This window comes from Bactrocera dorsalis, chromosome 3, assembly GCF_023373825.1.
Source record: "Bactrocera dorsalis isolate Fly_Bdor chromosome 3, ASM2337382v1, whole genome shotgun sequence".
Taxonomy (NCBI): Eukaryota; Metazoa; Arthropoda; class Insecta; order Diptera; family Tephritidae; genus Bactrocera; species Bactrocera dorsalis.
The window spans coordinates 62388010-62412503 of record NC_064305.1 but is presented as its reverse complement, the minus strand read 5'-3'; the positions used below and the strand labels follow the sequence as shown (position 1 = coordinate 62412503).

Sequence of the window (24494 nt, the reverse complement as noted above, 5' to 3'; positions counted from 1 at the left end):
TTGCTTCGAGATGTAATCAAAGTGAGCAACGACTGCGGGTTCTAAAGGAGAAACATGCATATATGGTGCATATTTTAAAGCAGCTATATTTTATTATCATAGGCTAGCTAATTTGAAAAGTAAAACTTGAAATATTGACATGGGATCACATCGACTCAGACGAAATGTGTTGTTAAGTGAAGTGAAGTATCTCCAACACAGTAATAGTAGCATCCCATACAAAGAATAAACAGCTGTGTAAAAGTTAGACTCGTTTACTGAAGGCTTGTAAGTGGCCCAAGTTTGTGAATGCCGCCGTTAATAAAAGACTAATTGCATGAATTGAGGGAAATTTAAAGCTAACCATTGCTACATTTAGCGTGTCATTACTCCCATGTATAAAAGTTTATCTCCGAGGGCTGCCGAAGATCGCTTGCTGATTAACGCTTTTACTTTGTATTTATTAGTCATATGAAAAAAAGAGCTTACACACATACATACTATACATATACATACCTATGGCATGAGCGTCGGTGTGTGTGCGCGTTCACCTTTCAAAGCCCATATAAATACATACATACATACAGCTGTGTAAGTTAGTAGTTTTGCAAGATTTCAGCTAAAGTTCATTTACCTTTCTGGACGTCTCTGCGCTTAGCGACTTTCGCATGCTTCTCTTTCTTCGCGTTCGCGTCTTCGCCGTTTGGGATAGCCAGAACACGCGGCGACCAGACTTTGCTTTGATATTCGAGCGTCGCGCCGGCTTTTGACTCACATTGCATAATATATACCAGTATCTATGTATGGGTGTGTGTGTGTGTATTTGATTGGCTTTACATAACATGCATTTGTTAATTTCCACACAAACCGCATTTTTGTTTATGATCGGTATTCGCAGTCAACGGCACTGATTCACGCAACTGCAAGTGTTTACTACTTACTTTTGTCGAATGCAATTTGTAGACCACATGACTTTAGCTTAGTTGCTTTCTATACTCGATTTCCTGAGTCGCCCAGTCAATGAGGGAAATGAGCGAAAGTCAATCGAGCCGTTCCAGACAGTGGTGACAAATCGACTAGACTCATTTATGTTGTTTGACTGATAAGTGGAGGGTGTGGCAGTGAGTGGGGAATAAAAGCAATAAATGTTTTGAAGAGGTTTTTTCTCTTCTTATGTACTTCTGTAGATAATTCTTTTATTTGCTGGAAAGATATGATAGTCAATATCTAAATGTTTATTCACATATTAGAAGTCCTAGTGGAGTTCTTTAATGATATATGTATATATTTCTTAGTTGAGTTATTCTGAAACAAGAATTCCAGGATTCTTGAAAATTTCAAATCAATCCTAGTTGCTGTGAACGGCGCCGAATGACATTGAGTATCAGTGCGATATTACCGTAAAGCTCTCAGTTAGAATTCTACATTCTTTTTATTTTTCGTCACATGCATGTTATGACAGATAATATACGAGCATGTGAATTTATTTTTTTCTCTTATACTATTTTTTTGTTGATTTCGTACCTCTCAATTGCTCAGTATTGAATTTATATCTGACTGTCTGTTCCACGGCAATTTATTGTTTTTTTCTTTTTCTTTTTTCTATTCTTTTCTTTTTTCCGTTATTTGCATTGACAAGTGCATTGAATTGTCATTTATCTAAATTATGTTGCGGTGTGCGGTTCGGAAATGGGTTCAATCGTATATTTTTACTTTACATACATACACACATACCGGTATACATTGTTGTTTATATTAGACACCAGCATGTCTAATATGACAGCTTTTCTCTCGGTTGTCTATGGTTTTGTTTTCACTTATATTTTTTTATTTTGTCTTTGTGTTTTTGCGGTTCGTCTCTTCGGTTCATGACCATATCATTTGAAGACTATTATCAGTTACATTTTATGATGTGCAAAGTGCAGCTGCTATTAACACATGAGCTTTCAATAAATTTCATATATGATATGATATGATATGCAAAATTATTTGAGTGGTGTGCGAGATTTTTCAATTGGAGTGAATTTTTGTTTTTGTACATATTAAGTGCATTTGAAATTCCTTTTTTGAAAATGAAATGTTTAAGTAAATTAAGCTGAACCATAATAACCATAATTAAATCAGTTTCGCGGTTAAATTTCCTCGACAGACCTCCTGAGATTTACGGGAGAACTTAATAAGAAAGGTCCTAGAAGGACTATTTAATATTGATAAACCATCCAAAACGGAGGCTATTTTTGTGAATAATTGTTGTACTCTTAAATACGTCGTCCCACTGAAACTCACTCTTTATCAGCTAGAGTTGAAAATTCCAAAAGCAGATGGTTTGCCACATTTATCATTCGAACTCAAGTTAGTCCAACAATTGCAGGTTTGACGCTGTTGCAGGTGACATCTCTCTAAATCAGCCATCTAACCTAAGGGTCACCTGCTTCTTCGAAGCTGATGAGCCCTACGTTCACAGTAGTCATCTTCATCTTTATCCATATCAGTTTAATAGAAAATATTCCAACTTTCGCTTGGCTGTTGTAATAGATATTTATGTCTTTAACAAAAGTAAACAAGAAAAGTTGCTATCTTGGATTGGAACACAGCAACGGACTAAAGTTTTCATGCCAATGGTGTTATGTCGACGATAAAAATTAGACCGAGGGCAAAATTCAGTAAGGAGGGTTATAAAGCGAAGAGATTTATAAAGCGGCGGTGAAAGTCCACGAAAGACTTAGCTGCAAGTCCCACCGGAGGAAGGAAGAAGACGAAATATTGTCTTGGGCTATTCACATTCACGGATCCGAGATTCGCTACACGGTTCGAGGATAGAATTGCAGTCAAAAGGTAGCGAAACAGAAAGACTGCCTAATCGACGGAGGAAAAAAAACGACGCTGGCTTGGGCTATTCACATCCACGGATTCGAGATTCTCAACCCAGTTCGAGAATAGAATTGCAGTCAAAAAAGCAGCGGTCCACTAGAAACGAAACAGAGGGGCCGCCCAAACAACGGAAAAAAGGATGACGCTGTAAAGTCAAACGTCAGGCTTAATGGGGGAAAACCGTCAACGTCCACATAGACGGAAAGCGGTATGCACTCTTCACAAGATCAGATGTATGTAGATCCGGCCAACTTTTAATGGTGCAGGCTGGCTTAATTGGGTCAAAACCCCAAAATTTGACAACGACCACTCACTGCTATACAGAAAGTGGTTATGAAGCTTCAACGCCTGTGGGAGAGCGCCGTTCTGGAAATAGTGGACCGTAGTTGCAATCCGTTCATTCCGAAGACGAAGGTTCAATTTTGCGAATTACTCGCCTTTTTCTTAATAAAACTAGTGAAGATTTTTACTTCCGTATACTTTATCTCCCATAGAACAACTTGTAGCCGTACCAGTCACAGCATAGCTTTAACACCACTTTAAGATATTAGATTTCTCATACTTGACATTCTTCTAGCCTCCCTACACGGTCCACATACGCAGTTATACATAGTATATACATACATATACACTTACAAGTGCATGTAACTCTCTCGGTGTCTACAACAAAAGCTGATTGTCACCGTTGGCACCGGCTCTGGTGGCCGGCCACCTTTAGCTTGGCTGGCAGCACCACCTTCCATCAACCGAACGTCACTCACTCACTCTGTCACTCATTCAATATGGAATGAAACATGTCAAGTCCATAATTTCATGTTAATAACCAAGAATCCATATATGAGCGACAAACAACAACAACAAGAATATAGCAATAAAAACGCAAGACAAACACAAACGGTGAGCTTCTTCGTCATCGTCGTCGTCGCCACCGCATGGCAAAGAGTCGAGTGTTGAATTGTCTACAAATATGTGAGTGGAATTGCCAAGGCGTTAAAGTTAAGAAAACATTGCGAACGCTAACAAAGAACCTGTAGCACAAATGCCGGCAAAAGCCAAAGAACACACACACAAATGTTGGTATGTATGTATGTGCTTGGGTGTGTGCATAAAAGTATGGCAAATGAAATGAGAAACACAGTAAGAAGCTGTTGTTAAAATATATACGTGTTATATACATATAATGTTGTAATAAAATAAAGTAATGTGATGCTTTGGTGAAAACAAAAAACGGTTAAGCATGGCATTGAACTCAATACGAATACTCGTAAATCCATCCAACAACTGTCTGGTGGCTAATGTCTGGTCATCATGTGCGAATTTTCCACAGCAAGCACATACTCGAACACATATGTATATAAATATATAGTATATTATACATACGTACACATATTGCAGTCTTATTCATCGACACCATTGGTGATTTGTGGACAGAAAGATACTAGTCTCATACTAGTTCTTCATAGATAAAAGGCGAGGAAATAGGGAAAACAAATTTACAGGATTTTCCAAAAAGAGTGACATGATTTCTTACAAAAACAAAAAAAAAAACACACAAATTTTTAAGGAAACTCAAATGTGAATTACAATCTATATAATTAAGTTCTGATTATAACATCATTCAAATGGCCTCCACGTCTTCTTTTGCAGCAACGAATTCGATGAACCAAATTTTCGAGTACTCTTTTCACTCAATCAAGTTGTATGTCATCAATAGTCCGTCCAATATTGATTTCTAAAGCTTGAAGGGTCTAGTTTATTGCTAAAGACCAATGACTTCAAATAACTCCACAACAAGTAGTCGAATGGTGTTAAATCACAAGTTCTTGAGGCCCTACAATGTCAAAATTTCTGGTAACCATCGAATCTCGAAACTTTTCTCACAATAATTCGGTTGTTGCACGCGCTGTTTGGCACTTAAATCCGTCTGTTGACGGATGTTGTCGAGATCAATTTCTTTCAATTGCAAAAGTTGGTTGTCATCGATCAATCTATACCGCTCTCTAATGACCGTAATGGTGACACCATCTTCATTTCGAAAGAAGAACGGCCCGATGATTCCACTCGATCAAAAATCACACTAAACTGTCATTTTAGGTGAACATAATGGTTGTTAATGAATGATTTGTCGATTTTGTTCGCACCAGAATCGACAGTTTTGTTTATTTACCGCACTACTTAGATGAAAGTGAGCATCATCGTAGAAGAAGATTTTACTTAAAAAAGTCGTTATCGTATTTAAGTTGTTGTAAGGCAAAAACAGTAAATTCACGACGTTTACGATGGTCCAATGGGTTCAGTACTTCAGTGAGAACAATTTTATACTTGTATATAGTATATAAATGATCAGGCTGGCGAGATTAGTTGAAATCAGTTCATATATCACAAAAACTACTTAATCAATTTCAACCTAATTAAATGTGTGGGGTTCCCCAAAGATTTCTATACACTTTGAAAATGGGCAAATCGGATGACAACCGTGCCTACTTCCCATATAATAAACTTTTAAAATCTATTTGATTCTTTCACTTTACAGTATACGAATTAATTAGCAATGAAGTCAAAATAAAACTTTGCAAAAATAGTACCATCAAAATTTACCTTGCGCCCAAAAATCGAAATCGGGGTATAACTTTTCAAGGATTCAGACAAAAAGAGAACCTCAGTGCATATGTTTTGAATGTGGCCCTTTTTTCGACAGTTTTTCGGAGGGGAAAAAAGGAAGCTTTCAAAGAACAGCTTCTACAGCGCGATAGAGAATGACGTTAAAAATATTATCTCCAAATTGGAATTAGATTTCTTCAAAACTCTCCATTTGAGAGTAGAAACCGCTTTAAAAAACACTATTCTGAAAAAAACTCGAACGTAATATTTGAATTTCGATTTCAAAATTTGAGAAAATGTTTATTACAGTGTATACTATCCGATAGTGCACCAAAAAAACGATTATTCGAAAATGTTTACTCTTAAACGATCCCTTAAACCCTACATATGGCCAAACTTTATGTTTTTTCATTAAATTTACGGAGCCTCTATTTCTGATAATGATATGCCGTAATGCCAAAACTGGATGAAATGGGATAAAAATATGGTCTATATACCTTATATAAGAAAATTAATTAGAATTATATGTACGATATACGTATTTCAAACTTCTGGTTGAATTTATACCGTGCATTTCGGTCAATATGTAAGATATCTTAGCAAAATTAAAAATATTGGATATAGTTGAATGCCAAAAATGTGCCATCTACGAATTTCCCCTGCTACCATATACTAACAGTTTCGCAACAGTTCTTAATATAAAAATTTGGAAACACCTGAAGGTATTTCCCCCTTAATCTTTGCAAGTTCCGAGAGTATTTTCGGTTACACCCAAACTTTCCTTATATGTTTCTGTCTAAATTTAGTAGCATGACAAACAGATTTCTGGCTAGATATAGTTTTGAAGAATTGTGTAGATAACCCTTATGCGGGTTAATCTGGTAGGCTAATAAGCCAGGCTTAGACCAGTTTAGTTCTTTGCAATATCAGATGGAGTTCACTTGCTAAATCTAATAGGAATAGTCACCGTTTAGGACGCCTGCGCTTCACGCCAATTTTAGCAGACTCTGCGGCCTCACTGCCCTTGATCGGATAAACATTCGAAACCGTTCCGGTTATGCGTACCATAGTACACAGGTGAGATTGATCCCACTATTTGCTTTTCTTTATGCAAATGCAAGTGTGCTTCGATCATCTGGCAGTTAACTTACAAGGTCTGTCGCAAAAGAAACAGAACTTTTTAAGTATAACTGTTTCTGGTGGCGCCACCTATTGGTGGGTCTATGAAATAAAAAGTTTGATCTCTTGTTGACATTTCGTAAAAATTTTAAGACAATTGGATAACTACAATCGATGTTATCGATCAAAAAGTGACAGCAGCTTTTGGTCATCGGTCGTAAAATGCATTTTGAACAAAGAGCAAATATTAAATTTTGTTTTAAACCTGGGAAAACGTTTACTGAAACATTTCAAATGATGAAAAAAGTTTATGATGATCAGTGTCTATCCCGTAGTAATGCGCACGAGTGATTTAAGCGATTCCAAGAAGGTCACGAGGACGAGAGCCATCACCGAGGCGTCTTCAGAAGTCAAATAAACAGGGTCCTGGCGCCTGTTGCACGATAATGCGCCGAGTGATCGCTCGACGCTTGTCACTGATTTTTTTTGACAAAAAACTCCAGATTAACCATTAATCACTCACCCTACTCACCTGATCTGGCACCCTGTGATTTTTACCTACTTGGAAAACTTCACTTGCCCATGAAAGGACACTGTTTCAGGACATTTCAGCTATCCAAAAGGCGACGACCGATATTCTCAAGAGCGTTCCGAAAAATGACCTTAAACACTCATTTGAAATGCTAATTGACCGGGCTAAACGCTGTATCGAAGCACAAGGAAACTACTTTGAATAAAAAAAAATATTACTTTTGAAAAATATTAATTTTTTGTTGTTTTTTTAACAGTCCTGTTTCTTTTGCGACAGACCTTGTATAATATTCTCCTTACTTATATATATTTTTATGCTGTTGTTAAACTTTCATCGATAATTTTATATATGCAGAGCTAATTAATTTTCAATACTTTTTTACTATTTTCGTGAATCACGGTTTATGAACGCTGATTCGCTCTATTCATTTTCAATTTTGCTTATTATTAAATTTATTTACGACTGCATTGTTTAACCGTTTTATTTACAAAAACAATAAGAAACTTTAAATTTCCATATTTTTTTCTCAATTTCATTTACCACATACATACGTGTATATGCATGTGTGTATGAATTAAATAAAAAAATGTTCATAATTTGCAAACAATTAAAGCGGAATTGTGTGCAACTAGTGAGAAAATAATAAATTGATAATAATTTGTGTAAATTTGTTTTTATCACAAAATTTTAATTAAACTATTCCCAAGCAAGAGTTCATAAAAAATATTTTATGCGTTTTTAACAATTCCATCTCCATTTAACAACACTTAATTCGTTAACAAAAATAAATTCGTAGCTTCTTGGTACACATAAATATCTTTGCAATGCCTTTGGCAATTGCCGATTTTATTGATTTATGCAGGCCACTGACAGTCGTTAATTGTGCCAGGCCGTTTTTTGACCTTCATACAAATGGAAGAATCAGCACAAGGAGTGTTTGTGGTCGCACATTTAATTGTTTGCGCGGTGTTTGATAAAATTTGCTTTGCTCTTGAGATGGCAATTAGTTGTGCTTCACTCTACGGTCGGAGAGACACTCAACGCAGCGTTGTTGAGTGAGATTGCTGATAAAATGTTTGACGGTTATAACGGGTGATTTTTTTGAGGTTAGGATTTTCTTGCATTAGTATTTGACAGATCACGTGGGATTTCAGACATGGTGTCAAAGAGAAAGATGCTCAGTATGCTTTGACATTTCATCATGAATAGACTTACTAACGAGCAACGCTTGCAAATCATTGAATTTTATTACCAAAATCAGTGTTCGGTTCGAAAATTTTTTATCGACAAATTTTGTTCAGCGATGAGGCTCATTTCTGGTTGAATGGCTACGTAAATAAGCAAAATTGCCGCATTTGGGGTGAAGAGCAACCAGAAGCCGTTCAAGAACTGCCCATGCATCCCGAAAAATGCACTGTTTGGTGTGGTTTGTACGCTGGTGGAATCATTGGACCGTATTTTTTCAAAGATGCTGTTGGACGCAACGTTACGGTGAATGGCGATCGCTATCGTTCGATGCTAACAAACTTTTTGTTGCCAAAAATGGAAGAACTGAACTTGGTTGACATGTGGTTTCAACAAGATGGCGCTACATGCCACACAGCTCGCGATTCTATGGCCATTTTGAGGGAAAACTTCGGACAACAATTCATCTCAAGAAATGGACCCGTAAGTTGGCCACCAAGATCATGCGATTTAACGCCTTTAGACTATTTTTTGTGGGGCTACGTCAAGTCTAAAGTCTACAGAAATAAGCCAGCAACTATTCCAGCTTTGGAAGACAACATTTCCGAAGAAATTCGGGCTATTCCGGCCGAAATGCTCGAAAAAGTTGCCCAAAATTGGACTTTCCGAATGGACCACCTAAGACGCAGCCGCGGTCAACATTTAAATGAAATTATCTTCAAAAAGTAAATGTCATGAACCAATCTAACGTTTCAAATAAAGAACCGATGAGATTTTGCAAATTTTATGCGTTTTTTTTAAAAAAAAAGTTATCAAGCTCTTAAAAAATCACCCTTTATATAAAATAAAGTATGATTCTTGGTTAGGTTAGGTGGCAGTACTTTTTTTAAGTACTTACATATTATTATGATACCCTAAATTAAAAGAGAGCCAGTGTGAGAGAGTGGTAACTTCGAAACGACGATATTACTTGGCGATATTTTTTTATTTCTCTTCTATAAATATATTTTTATAAAATTTATTCGCCGTTTACAGTCAACCTAAGCCTTTCGAGCGCTTCACATGCCGTATAAGATGGAAATAGTCAACTCATATAATGGCAAGAGTTCCTATTTTCATACCTCGTACTATTAATACGACTCAAGTGTGTTAAATTTTTATCCTAGTTCTCAATCCGCTGCAATTTAGATCCATTGAAAACTCACCGCCAAGTGAATGCTCAAGTGAACTGTACTTCAACTCCGTTTCATCTAGATATAGCCAGTTGTCGGTTGTGTTCTGAAGCTGTTAAAGCGACTTTGGCAGTTTTGTATTGTGGACACATCATACCAAAAATTCTCAATAAGATCTTTCAGAAACCTATAAAAACTATTTTTATTAGAAGAACATCTGAGCTCTTGAAACACGGGGCATATTTTCAGTAAGTATTTGACTGTTCGACAAATATGTGAGATGTAAGGGTGCTTTTGTGGTGCTATCCATAAATTCCGTTGACAGCTTCAACAAGATTAGAACCGCAAACCTATTGATTTGTTTCTTACCACTAACACTGAAATGTTCCTGTGTAAAAAAGTTGAATTTATAAAGCAGAGTCCAGTTTGGCTTACTATTAGTTGTTTTTTGAAGATTTTGTTTCTGTGTTCAGGTTGCGTTTGAATGATGTCCGTAACCTCATCATTCTAACTCAATTAACGTTTGTATCGCTAACTGGTTGACCTGAATCTCTTCAGGATTTTTTGTTTTTTAAAGCTAGCCTTCCTAGATTTGGCTATTATAGCTTTCAAAAATTCCGAATCCGTTTCGTAAATTTATATTTTTTGCCTAAGAAAATATGTACAAGAATTTCCTGAAGATTTATTTTTAATAACTCTTAAAACCTGATCTCCCAAATTTGATTTTTGACGTGTTCATAAATTGGCTGGGGAAATTACATTTTTAGAAAGCACCTAAAAATTTTTTTTGGTGAAAATAATTCCGCCAAATATTTATCTATGTATACTCTTTCATTTCATTCAGCTGTTTGATTCGCTAAGTTTTTGAAAAATTTGCTTAATTCACATAAAAATTTCGTATGCCTTTAAAAACTCATTCAATAGTTAGGTTAGGTTAGATGGCTGATCGGAGATCGTACGTGGACTGTGTTCGAACTTATAAATTATGTCTGAAGGAAGGCGCTCCCAAGTGTTTAAGTCTTGACCTGAACGTGGGGCAGTCAAGAAGGAAGTGTTGAGTTGTTACCACATCATCTTCAAACAGCTTCTGTAAATGGCGTCTGGTAAGATTCCCAACCTACAGCACGGAGGGCAATGGCCTATTAAAAGCCCTACAACTAGGGAGAGGCTTACTGAAGGAAAAGAGATCACTAGATCTCCTGCGATTGATCTTGGGTCAAAATACTTTTGCGACGGCGCATGTACCGATGGCGACCCTGCGCTGGACAAGCGTCTGCTCATCTATCTAGTAGTAGAACACAAGTGGATACGGGAGCTCCCATTCTATCGATAGCGGTTCTAGGGTGCCTTTCCTTGCTAGCTCATCAGATTTGCATTTACCTGTGTTTCCGCTGTGGCCCGTCATCCATAGCAGTCTTATCATAACTCACACTCGTTGCTACAAATAATGAGGACCTCGACCAACCCTGAATGAGTTCAAGGCGAGTATCGCCGCTCTGCTACCTGAGTGAATGGTCACTTCTCTGAAGGAGGCTTTACTCCAGAGCAGCAGATCTACTGTTACCTTAATGGCTGCAACTTTGGCTTTGAAGATACTGCAATAGTCAGGAAGTCTGAAGCTGGAGTTGATAGAGAGCTCTTGACAGTAAACCCCCCACCAACCTTCCGCTCCGTAAAGAAGTTCACTGCCCCTCTCCTTCAACGGCTTCTTCCCACCAACAACTCCCTCGTCGGTAATGTGCAGAGAAGGAGCGGCCAGAGTTCGCTTAGGCGACTCCATGATCTAAGTAATCCGGTAATAAGTCAAAGTATGTAAGGATATCCGAGTGTTCACATACTTTTTCGTTTAAGAACCCAGATTCTCTGAGTCTGATAGCCACTTTCGCAGCCGTACAACTTCCGACGATGTCTACAAGACGATGTGTGCAAAACGGCGTTAAGTGCCATGGTTGGAACCGCCCGTTGAACGCTCTTGAGTCTCTTTGCAAGTGTGGTATTTTCTAGAGTCATCCACCATATAAAGACTTCTTAGAACATAATGGTCTTGACTATGATGTCGTAAAGCCAAAGGACACTTTTCGGTGAGAGACCCGAAATAGTAGAGACCCCACACTTTAAATATTGCTCTAGTGACCTCTCTCTCTCTCTCTCTCTCTCGTAATTTCATATATTTACAAAATTTGAGATACTAACAGGTGTATGCTATAATTTTTCGCAATCGCAACAACAATGTTTTCTTTGCTCTCTACTTGTCATTTATGCTTGTCAATTTTCCACTTAGTTGTCTCCCTCATAACCTCAAAATCCGCTTGTGTAGCTGTGCTAGGTTTTTGCGCTGTACCGTTCAACCATATTATTCTTCACTTTTATGTACATCGTCTGCGCTCGTATCCACTTTCAAGTTCAATCTCCCGCAATTGAGGGTAATAACACTTTGTGGCGCTGCGATTTGCCACTTATTCATTTAAGTACTGCTATAGTTGCTACACTTACATACACTATACTTATGTTATATATAGAGATATAAATAAACATGTAGCATTCATATGTGGTTGCTTATCTGGCAGTAAAAGCATTTTCCTTTTGTACATGCATACTTATCTAGACATACTATATATTATAGACACTGGCCCTTCAAACTTACGGTATTGGAAATTATTGCATTAGCTATATACTTATGTATATATACATATGTGTGTGTGTGTGTGTCATGCCTAAAAGATTGCACTGCATTAGAGTCCACTGACCGCTGTGACATTGTGGTCGCCAGCTGATGGATGGCCGTTGGATGCTTGGTTGACTATACCGTTGTACGTATGTACGTTCGTACGTCACTTGAGTGCCGACTCGTATGACTGGACATTTAAATTTGTCAAGCGATTATTGTAATTATTTTTGTCTGTCTTTTTCGCCTTTTTTTCTGGGGTTTGGGGTCTTTTGTGCTGTATTGCGGCTGCGCCGCCTTATTATTAACTTTAATTAGTTGCCTCCCACACGCTTGATTGATGGTCACAACAATTGTGTGGTTGGTCAAATTGTTCGCAAAAGTTCTTGTGACACGTGTTGTGCGGTGCATATCAAGTGTCATTTCGGCGAATTCGGTTTTGTTGACACCAAATTGCTCGCAGTTTGGCAAACTTGACCTTTAACTTATTGTCCACAAGTGTAAATTACACACATCCAATCAGTGACCGACCACAAAGCGTAGGATTTTGCGAAAATGATTTGGATTATACTAGTTTACGGGATTATTGGTCATAGTGTTGTTGTACTTGTAATGAAAATTATTCTCCAAATATTTTTGATGTTGACCATTGATTGGATTACAAAGATTCGACTGTTTTGGAGTCGAAGTCAATGTTAATCCTAGTACCATTTGTGGAGCAGTCCTAATTTTTGGATTGATATCAAAGGGTATTGACTCAGTAGGGTTTGAAAGGTTTTTGCAAATTTGTAGGAAATCTATTTCATCAAAACCTATAGTTCCTGGAAGCGAAAAAACGTTGGAACTCTGAAGGCAGTTTCATTTTAGTTGTATTCCACATCATCAGATGGTTATGACTTAACCTTGAACTTGTGAAACTTAAATTAAACATTTTGAAAGCCGAGCTCTTAATTTGTTCTCATGGTCCTTATTGGGTTGATAATTCTTCTTAAGTTACTTTAAACGAACGTTACGCATAATCGTTAGGCCATCACAAGGCACCCCAGTGTTAGTCAACAGCTCTGTCTTCATATTCTGCAGTTTCGTGCTTATTACTTATTCATATTATTATTCATATTCGAAGAAGAGCAATGAAGATTTTATGCAAGGATACTAGAAAACAGGCGATCCATTTATATATGTGCAAACTTTTTTTTTGGGCGATGCCGTAAGTTCAATTGTAATTATTAGTACAGTAGAGGCCCGCTAATCCGGATCAATTAAAACCGACCCCTATCCGGAATATAAGGGAATCCGGATTACCAAAGACATAAGTATCAGAACTATGTATTAAGAAAAAATATTTATAAATTTCTGTTTGTTTATTATAACAAATAATACACATGTTCCAAAAAAAATTAAAACAATCCATTGAAAATAAACATAAGCAATGTGTATGGATTAAGCGGTGTAATATAAATTCTAAATTTAATTGAAAAAATTGGTTAATTTTGTTTGGCAAACGCTTTTTTGCTCGCTGCTGTAGCGATCCAAGAATACACAAACTGTTCGATTCAACGTTATTTTCCTCAGACCATTGTATACAGGTGCTGAAGCTTTTAATAGCGTCTTCATGTTTAGCTTTTGGTTCATTGTTTTCGACTTCTTCAACGGAGGAATCGTCACTATGGAGGGGCAAATGGTCGTTATCTCCAATAAGCCATTCACTTATTTCAGATTGTGGCAGTTGGTGATTGTTAATATCCATTCTCTGCAACAAAGCTCCTATTTCTGTTAGCTCTTGTGCATATTCACGCTGTGACGTCCATTTTTCTTTGAGAACAGACAGAAAAACGCTATCATCTGGATCCTCGTCAGCATCGGAATTGTTTTCGGTTTTAACTATATCGTTATTCCCTGTATAGGGAAGAATTTTTTGCCAACATTTTGCTACTGTATCAGACGACAGGTTCTCCTAAGAATTAGTCCATTGGTTGGATAAGAGCTGTGCAGGTAGGTGGAAGAAATACGGTTATAGTTTTACCATCATCGCTCCTAAACTGCTCAACCGATGGGTGACAAGAAGCATTATCAACTTGTAAAATAGCTTTTCCATCTAGGTTGTTGTCCGCTTAAAAATCCTTTACTTGTTGGACAAACGACTGGTGAAACCATTTTACGAAAATTGTTGAAGTCATCCAGGCATTTTTTGTCGAGTAATTTTCAACTGGAAGATCGCTACAGCTCTTAAAAGCTCTGGGATTTTCCGCCTTTCCAATGACCATCATTTTAAGTTTATGCTTGCACAAGCAAGAAATGTTACTCTCTCTTTAGAGGTTTTTCTCCCTGGAGCTCTTCTTTCTACAGCAAACACCCATGTTTGATTAGGAAGTAATTTCCAGAATAATGCGGATTCACATAAGAATGAAAGAAAGCGCACGCATAAGTGGCGAAATAAAGTGTGTGAGCGAATGTCAAACAAAGCATAAAAGCGAATGTAGTAAATAATAAACATGTGATCCGGATTAGAGAATACGGATAGAGAATGTCGGTCCGGATTACAAGGGATATAATAGAAATTTTGAATTTTTTACCCCTGTCCGGATTACAGTAGAATCCGGATTAGGCCGTGTCCGGATTAGCGGGCCTCTACTGTACTTATATGATCGCAAAGTCCTTCATTACCATTAGGCAGAGAAGTTGTTAAGGGAGCTTCTCGTTTCCAGCAAGTATACCTTTCTAGTATTTTATACTATACTATGCTATTCTTATTCTTATCGTATTATTTTCTTATAAGTATCCATTGTATATACCATACTGCTGAAGTTTAAAGGAAAATGGTGGTATCATTAGAGCTCTTTATGCTGGATTGTCTCTTTCTTGTGATACGAAAGTTGAAGCACCTGGCGTTCACTTCTTAAGTCTTACATAGTATAGTTGTAACTCAGGGGCCTTTTTGATTTAGGAATATTTGATCATTGTGATCATTTGTAATAGGGAATGTTTATTATCATTCGAAAAAATATTATTTGACATTAATTTTTTGAAGAATATCTCTTTCAAAAGTTGGCCGCGACTATCAGATAGTGCATCCATTGAATCCAACATTTGATGACTCGTTCGAGCATTTCGACCGGTAACTGGCAAATGGCCAATGTCTGAATTGAAGCGGGATGGTCCGCATAGACATTAAACATATTCCCACAGGAAAAAGTCTACCGTGTGATATCAAACGATCTTGGTGGCCAATCGACCGGCCAAGAGAAAGTGAAATTATCTGCTTACCAATAGATTTATTGAAAGAACACAAATCTATTGATTGATCCGATGAGGGGAAGTCTTGTTGAAACCAAATGTCGCTGAGATCACGCGCTTCTATTTCAGGCATCAAATAGTCGGTTATCATGGCATAACGGTCGCCATTGACGATTCCATTCTCACCGGTATAATTTTTGAAGAAATATAGACCGATGATTCCACCAGCTCACAAACCACACCAAACCGTTGTTTTTTTCTAGATGAAAAAGCAGCTCTTAAATCGTTTCAGGTTGCTCTTTTTCCCCAAATGCGGTGATTTTTCACTTATTTTTCAAACTTTTTAAGAGCCTCTAGGGCCAAGCGATGCTCCAGCGATCGTTCGATCGGTTCTAGTTCTTGCACAAGCTGTATTTTGTTCGCTTTCAATTTAAGATCTTGACGTAAAATATGCCAAGTCGTTCCATACGTCAGTCCGAATTGTTGCGACCGGCGCCGAATCGAGTCTCCACGGTCTTCGTCTACACTCTTAATTAGGGCTTCTATATTTGCTTTACTGCGTGCTGGACGTGGTCTATTCGGTCGAATATTATCCAATAATGAATGCTGGGTCTCAGTATGGGTGATGGAGTTACGAATAGTATACTCCGTAGTCCAATTACGTTGACTATAAGTTGAGCGAGGCGAGCGAAACACATTCATTACGGAACGTGAATTTGGTCAGGAGTAAGTTTTCCATGATGAAATGCCAAACAATAGTGAAGCAAAAAAAAACACGACAGTTTGTCACGACTAACGCGTGAACTGTCAAAAAAGTCTATTGGAAAGAGTACGTCTACTTGGGTCACCCGTAATTTCTTCCATTTTTCTGTCCTTCAATTTCATAAAATGTCGATATGATATTTTTTTTTTAATTTCTGATTTTTATTTATTTTTTTTATTTATTAATCGTTTGCTTTTTTACTCTTTAATGCGCCGCCTCACATCATTTTGCCGCGGCACAACGACCTTGAATAGCCATCATAGAAGTGAAATCAATTGAGAATAATACTTACTTTGCTGTCATTACAAAAGCCACCGAGTTCATACAAAATCTTTGTAAATTATTGTCTACATGTGGCATCATACAAGTTTTTAATGGTCAACCACAGCTAAGTGAAATCCACCGTTTTGTTTTGTCATACCAAACATTTTAAGTGAATCAATTAAAGTGTACAAAGTAATTAATTCCTCGGCGTGCCGTCATAACTTGCAAGAATTCAAGAAATTCAACAACAAATAAGTTATTATATTCATATATTGTTGAATTAAAATATATTAACACTCATAAGCTTAATAAATATGACAATGAAAGTGACAAGCCATATTTATTGTGTGTGTTGCATGAAATTTTTTGAGTACTTTGATACACAAAGCAATTTCCGCATTATCATCAATTGTCATATGGCTATTATTTGAGATACATACCATGTACGTACATACATATATGTATATATATACATATATGAGAATAAAGACATCTGTTTGTATGCATCTGTAGGCGGTTATTACGAAACAGCTTTTAGAACTCGATAAATAATATAAAGAGGGAGTGATAACATCGCTTCATTTCTCAGTCAAGCTGGTTGTTGTAATGCCCAAAAAAACATATAGACTTCATCCAGTTTACTTTAATAACCCTAATCGACTTTAGGCATGTTCACCGTAACGGTTATGTGTTCAAAACTTCTCTTGAAATAAATTAATATCACGTAAAATCCGCAAAACGGCTAATTAATGCTCCCTGTTGCCCGTTTGACAATGCAATCCGTACAAATAACTCCAAGGAAACCGGCAAACAAAAAGTTGTCTCGAATTTCGACTAATTTGTTCTTCTTATTTTTTACTGTCGTATACAGCGCTTACACGGTTATTGTCGAATTAACAACAATCATTTCTTCTTTTCGCAAGGTGGCGCCAATTGGAGATTCCAAGCAAGCCAGGTCCTTCTACACCTGGTCTTTCCAACGGAGCGGAGGGAGGTCTTCCTCCTCCTTTGCTTCCCCCGGCGGATACTGCCTCGAATACTTTCAGAGTTGGAGTGTCTTCGTCCCTTCGGACCACATGACTTAGCCAGCGCAGCCGTTGTCTACTGATTCGCTGAACTATGTCAATGACAACGTATATCTCGTACAGCTCAATGCACAAAAGACCATAAATCTTCCGCAAAATTTTTCTCTCAAATACTCCTAAGGCCGTCTGCATCAGGACGGAAATGATGAGGTACTTCTAGAGTTTAGTCTTTGTTCGTCGGGAGAGAACTTTACTTTTCAATTGCCTACTCTGTTCATAGTACCACATAGTTAGCAAGAGTGATTTTGCGTTAAATTTCAAGGCTGAAAGTATTATTGGCATCAAACAGCTCAGAGAGGTCATTCCCGATCCTTATGGAGCTTTCAGTGTTGCTCAAATTTAGCTTACACAGCCGTATGAACTTTGCGAGGATACCAAGTTCTGATCCAATCAGTTTTTTTTACTGTGGGCTTTAATCTTTCACACCGAAAACTCGATAAGACCTTCTATGTAATATTAAGGAGGCTTATCCCACGGTAATAGGTAATGAGGGGTCCCCCTTTTTGTGGGTTGGGCAGAGTTTTTCCGACCTTATCTTGCAAAAAAGCTGATGCATGGCACTTTATTAGTTGTTCGCCACCGTATTTGAATAGCTTGGCCCGTTCCGCTTTGTTGTTCTTCAAGCGGGTAATTACTATTCGAGCCTCAAGTCGAAAAATGAAACATTTGTTCTATCGTTATCGTTTAGGGAATCCAGTTGTTACACTTTCACTGCCATTCACCAGGCTGGATAAGTATTCGACTACTTTAGTTTGTGTTATTTAAGTTTTAAAAAATCCACGGTTCTTAGACACTGTGTTAGGTATGAACTAACCATTTCTTTGAGCCGAGTCACCTTCGTGAATCGGTCGCTGCTCCCCTCTTTTCGTGGGTTCTACTACTGGATAGCTGGGTTTCACGGGAGCTTGACCAGCGCCATTCTACCTTCGGTTTTTGTGCTGTCGCAAGGCCCCTTTGGTCGAAAGTTGACCGCAAGAACGATTGAGTTCTTTGCCCTCAGTAGTTACCTTTCCTTGGTTATGGGTGTTCTAACCGGTCATTGCCCTATCGACGTCCACGTTGTAAGGTTGATAATCTTAGCGGATACCAGCTGCAGAAATTGTATGAAGGTAGACGAGTTGGAAACATCTCAAAACTTTCATCTTGTTTGTCTCGCGTTTGTGTGCTCAAAAGTTAAGCCTTCGGGAGCTCACACTATACCTAGTGGGAATAGAAACTAAATGTCTAAAAAATTTGTGTTGGTTTCAGAACTGCATTTAGTAGTCGAAGTGTGTTAAACTAATCTGATTATGGCATATAGAATAACGGATTTATTTCGTTGAATAGTTTTTACGCTTTGTAATTCCATAACGTTGTTGAAGTTCTTTCAAGGAATCTTGTACTTTCGCGTTTAAACTTCGAGTTTATTTTTGACGACAGATTGCAAAGGAAAAATTGCAAATAATGGTAAATTTTTCAAAAAATTCTTAACTTGAAATAGGAAAAACCCAATATTTTTTTTCAGAACTCTGCCCTTGACTTTACAATTTACAGATTTCTAATAGGTTTGTACGGTTTTGTCCAAATCGAGCGGCCGGAATAATCAGCGCTGGGCCGAGTTTGGTACTCGATAGCTCGTAAACCAACATTCTTTCTATGAAATTCTTTATAAGGCATGTTTCTACATACCTACGTTTACATAATATAAGAAATAATAATAAAAAAAGAGTTTTTTTTTTTTTAATTATGGACTAAGGAACAATCTAGGACCGCCTGAAAGTCTTAATTTTTCACTTTTTGCGTAAGCCAGCGCTGCAATAATCTTTGCCTTCTAAGCGCCAATTTATAATCTCGCACGCTACGTATTTTCTCGTTTCTCTCTGCACTATTTTGCGCTTCTTTGTGAACTATATTGTTTACATTTTTACACAATTTTCGGTTTCTTTGTGTTGTTTTTCTTATTTTGCGGGTTCGCTTTCGAAAGTCTGCGCCACCGCGGCCTTGACGTAAAGTCTGCAGCCGCAGCAGCAAGATATTGTATTTATTTTGTGTTTGCTTTGTATTATTTTCTTTCTTCCACAAGTACTAATATTTGAGTAGGTTTTTATCAACGCAAAAGTGATAATGCTAGTGCTAAAATATTTTTATTTCTATTTACATTCGCCTTATGCTTTGAAACACGTGTAAGTTTGTGAATGCTTTTTTTTCGTTTTTTGAATTTCTAAACTCACCGCAATCGTTTGATCAGCGTATCAAACTGTTTGTTTACTCTTCAACTTATTAATCTATTTTTACGCATTTCTTTCTTTCGTGTGGTTCTAAATATAGACTCCACATGCTAGAGGAGGTATTATGTTTTCATGTCAGCATAAATAAGTATTAGGTTGGTCGCATAAAGAACCATGCTTGGAAACCGGTTCGCATTTTTTATTTATTCCCAATGTGAGGAATATAAAATTTAGGAACAATGGGTTTTAATGTTTTTAAAAATATTTTTTCTGTTACTTTGGACCCAAATTATTAAGTCGAAATTTTTTATGATTTTTTCAAATTTATTTATACCGTTAGTTCTGTCTCAACTGAATACAATTTTTGTGTTCCTAGTTACGTATTTTTGCTCAAACTTGCTTTTGTGCCATTATTTTTTTTATTTCATGAATATTTTTACTATTATTGTATTTAACATTATGTACATACATATGTACATAATGTTAAATAGTTTTATTATTTGTCATATCGTTTGGAAAACTCCGTCGCTCACCCTAGTGCATGTGTTTTTAGATCCCCTACCGTCGTCGTCACAATACACGCTATCAATTCGTGTCGCATTTAATTTATTACTTGACTGCGTCCAAGTGTCATTTGTGACCCCCATTTCTGTTGTTTATAACATCGTAAGATTTGTTATAGAAAATATCGTAGGAGAATAAAAGTGAAATTTTACGTCATAGCAGTTGATCAGCATGGGGGATTTAGAAGACAAAAAGAAAGAATTTTTGATTATAGTTTTGGTCTATATTTATGTAGACTGTTGCTGGATAGCAATCGTCAATTTGTCGTTGTTTAGATTTATTTATAAAAAGTCTCGTTTTGTTAGTTTATATCATATGTTTGTTTGTAATATCGTGAAAATATCTTTTGTATAGTCATGAAGCTTATTTTTCTTCTACACGTGTTTTCATTTATCTGTCTGTATGTACGAGTACTTGGAACTCACTTTTTGAGATATTGATCTGAATTTTTGCAGACGTCTTTTCCGTCCAAAAAAGCTGATCATTTGTCAGAACCGTCGATATCGGACCACTATGGCTTACAGTTGCCATACAAAGTGAACGATTTGAATGAAGATCTTGTATGGATGAAAACTTTTTTATTTGTCAAGATATTTTCACGGAATTTGGTATGGATTATTTTCGGTACAATCTCGAATTAATTGCTCAGATCGGACTAATATAACACATAGCTGCCATACATATTGATCGTGTAAATTCAAGCCTTTGTATGGAAAGGTGTTTTATTTTTCAAGATATTTTCATGAAATTCGACATGGATTATTTCTCAAGGTAACGGTACAATCCCTGAATAAATTGTTCAGATCGGATCAATATAACATAGCGCTCCCATACAAACTGATCGTACAAAGTCAAGTCCTTGTATAGAAAACTGTCCAATTTGTCCAGCTACCTTCACAAAACTTGGCATGGACTATTTTTTAAGGCAACGGTACAGATTGGGCCAAACAGCCATACAAATTGACCGGTCAAACTCAACTTTTTCATTTGTGAATAGTATTCGGTTTCAACAAAGCTAATATTTTTGCGTTTTTTGATTCCAATCGATCCAATAATGCAAAATAATAAAGCAATATTGATTATTTTATTATGCTCAAAGCTAATTAATGATAGGAATTCCATGTAAAACTCCAAAAGTTCTGGCTAAAGCCTTGCCGGTTGACTGTCGTCTTTCTGCGTGCTTTGGACTTTGGACAATGTTCAGTAGGTAACAACCATTCAGGGGTCTGCCAAATAGATTTAAGTGTATGATGTATCAATATTTCATCCATTGTCATAAATCGGGGCAGATCCGTGTTTGCGCTAAATAGACTATACTTTAATACCTCACACGATGAGTTAAATTATATATTAATGACGGGACCTATTTGAAAAAGAGACTAAATGAGTGCACCTTATATGATTGTATACCATTGGCTAATTAACTAAATAAAGGGGCTATTTGGCCAATCACTGTAAGATTTGTTCAAATATCGGAACTTGAAGCAAGAGAAGACTACATAAATCGGAAAGGTGTTAAAACACACTAAAATATTATTTTATTGAAACAAGTAATAAAATCTATGGTGTTGAAAGTTTACAGCGGGTAATTTTGGATTTTTTAAAATTTTTTTTTATAATTTTTTTTTATAATTTTTTTTTATAATTATTTTTTTATAATTTTTTTTTATAATTTTTTTTTTGTAATTTTTTTTTATAATTTTTTTTGTTATAATTAATTTTTTTTTCAACAATTTTTTTTTTAATTTTTTATTCGTTTTTTTTTTGTTTTTATTTATTCATTTTGTATATTATTTTAAAAAAAGTTATTCTTCACTTTCTTGAGATTATTAAATTTAATTACATATTAATCGTTAGAACTAAAAACCATTTTTTTTGTTTTAGTTTTAAAATTTTTTGTTATAAATTCTTATATTTTTCTTTCCGCGACTGCCATGACCTGACCTGCTTTCATATTATACATATTTCCTTATTCTTCCAAATATCGCACTTTTGTTTTATGTCATATTCATCACGTTTATCGCTGTCAATGGTCTAGAAGCCTACTTCATTCGTCTTCATCAACTTGATAAATGGTTTTCAAATTTGCGAAGCTAATGGAATTGACTCGCACAACGGCAATTAAATGAACGCCAAATTATAAATATACATACATACGAGTATACCGATACAAAATATTTAATTATTTGTTACAAAAAATTAATATATATATTTTTTATTTGAAATCTTAGAATAGTTATCAAGAAAATTTTACATTTGTATATAAAATTTAAAACATTTTCGCGCATTTTATCACATTATTTCAAGGAAAACATTAGCCGTACCTCACATAGTTCATCAGATGATCACGTATAGAGAGTATTGCGTATTACTTTGTTGTTTGTTTTGTTTTTCCTAGAGCTCATTCCGCTTGTTTCTTGAAAATCACACTCACTTAACAAAGTCGTCAATCAACAGTCACACCCCTTTTTCATTGCATCGATCTGTGCACTCAAACATTCACCCACAATGTTCTGTATGGCTGTATGTGTGTGTGAGTAAATGCTCCCAGCCACACGTACATACATACCTGTACCTTATATGCATTGTTCAAATATACTTAAATAACAATAATAACTGTGGAGGTCAATGTACATCAGTCACCACATCTTCGCTCTTCAGTTGATCATTATCATCATATTATTCTACTTTCACCCGAATTTACCAAAAAACCATACGAATTTGTGTATAAAAATGCAAATTTCTTGAAAATGATACACTTTTTGTTGTAGTATATTTGTACACATTTGTTGTTAGCTGAAAATGTGCATACGTACAAGCAAACATTTATATCTAAATTGTATTTGTACTTTTCTCTTTCTCTCTCTCTTTCTCTCTTCCCATTTTGTTCCATTTGTGCTCACCCATACTGCGATGTGTTGGGAACTGTTGGTGTTTTTCAGTGACTTACCGACGCAACAGCAGCCACGACGACGGCGACTGCACGGTCGACGGCAACCTCTAACTACTTTGTTACGTATACGTCGTGTATGTCAGTTGCGCGTCATCGCAGCAGCAGAGCCCATGCAGCGCGTTGAGTAACGAACGACAAAGCCAAAGTGCGTTGCGCGAGCGTTAAATATAAATAAACACATAATTAAAATTGGAATTAAAACTGAAATAAAAATTGTGTTGGAGCATAGGTTAAAACGCCGCAAACCGTTAGTGCCGCCAGCGTTAAGACAAGTTCAGCGCCGCTATTAAAAATTTAATAAAATGATATTTAAGTGTTTTGCGAAATATGGAATGATGTTTGTTAGTGTTATATGCAGCGTCTGGACGCAAATGCTAGACATGCTAATGAGAATAATATACTACTGATATGTTGATTCAAATTATATAAAATAAGTAATATAATTTTTACAATATTAATGACAAAATAAATACAACTGACGTACATTTATTGAATGTAAATTATATGATTAAGAACAATAAATAATTAAAAAAAAATCGTTGAGATAAAAATATAACAACGATAACTAAGAATAAATTATTATTATTTAAATTGATTATCAGTCCATAAATATAAAATGTATATTCATACACATAGAAGACAATAAACCTGTTTGCTACAATTTTAACGGGTGATTTTTTTGAGGTTAGGATTTTCATGCATTAGTATTTGACAGATCACGTGGGATTTCAGACATGGTGTCAAAGAGAAAGATGCTCAGTATGCTTTGACATTTCATCATGAATAGACTTACTAACGAGCAACGCTTGCAAATCATTGAATTTTATTACCAAAATCAGTGTTCGGTTCGAAATGTGTTTCGCGCTTTAATTTTGTTCAGCGATGAGGCTCATTTCTGGTTGAATGGCTACGTAAATAAGCAAAATTGCCGCATTTGGGGTGAAGAGCAACCAGAAGCCGTTCAAGAACTGCCCATGCATCCCGAAAAATGCACTGTTTGGTGTGGTTTGTACCCTGGTGGAATCATTGGACCGTATTTTTTCAAAGATGCTGTTGGACGCAACGTTACGGTGAATGGCGATCGCTATCGTTCGATGCTAACAAACTTTTTGTTGCCAAAAATGGAAGAACTGAACTTGGTTGACATGTGGTTTCAACAAGATGGCGCTACATGCCACACAGCTCGCGATTCTATGGCCATTTTGAGGGAAAACTTCGGACAACAATTCATCTCAAGAAATGGACCCGTAAGTTGGCCACCAAGATCATGCGATTTAACGCCTTTAGACTATTTTTTGTG

At 36.4% G+C, this 24494-nt stretch overlaps 1 protein-coding gene and 1 long non-coding RNA gene across 5 annotated transcripts in view; one reads left to right on the top strand and one right to left on the bottom strand.

Moving 5' to 3' along the window:
- Positions 1-24494, top strand: part of LOC105224624 (F-box/LRR-repeat protein 20) — a 126978-nt gene that overhangs the window by 20848 nt on the left and 81636 nt on the right. Inside the window, exon 2 of one of the 4 annotated variants that reach the window (XM_049453976.1) lies at positions 23184-23339. The exons of the other annotated variants lie outside the window; for them this stretch is intronic. The gene's annotated coding sequence lies outside the window, so the exon portion shown is untranslated. The remainder of the gene's footprint in view (positions 1-23183; positions 23340-24494) is intronic. 4 annotated transcript variants of the gene reach the window in all.
- Positions 1-24494, bottom strand: part of LOC125777884 (uncharacterized) — an 86892-nt gene that overhangs the window by 861 nt on the left and 61537 nt on the right. The gene's annotated exons all lie outside the window — the stretch shown is intronic.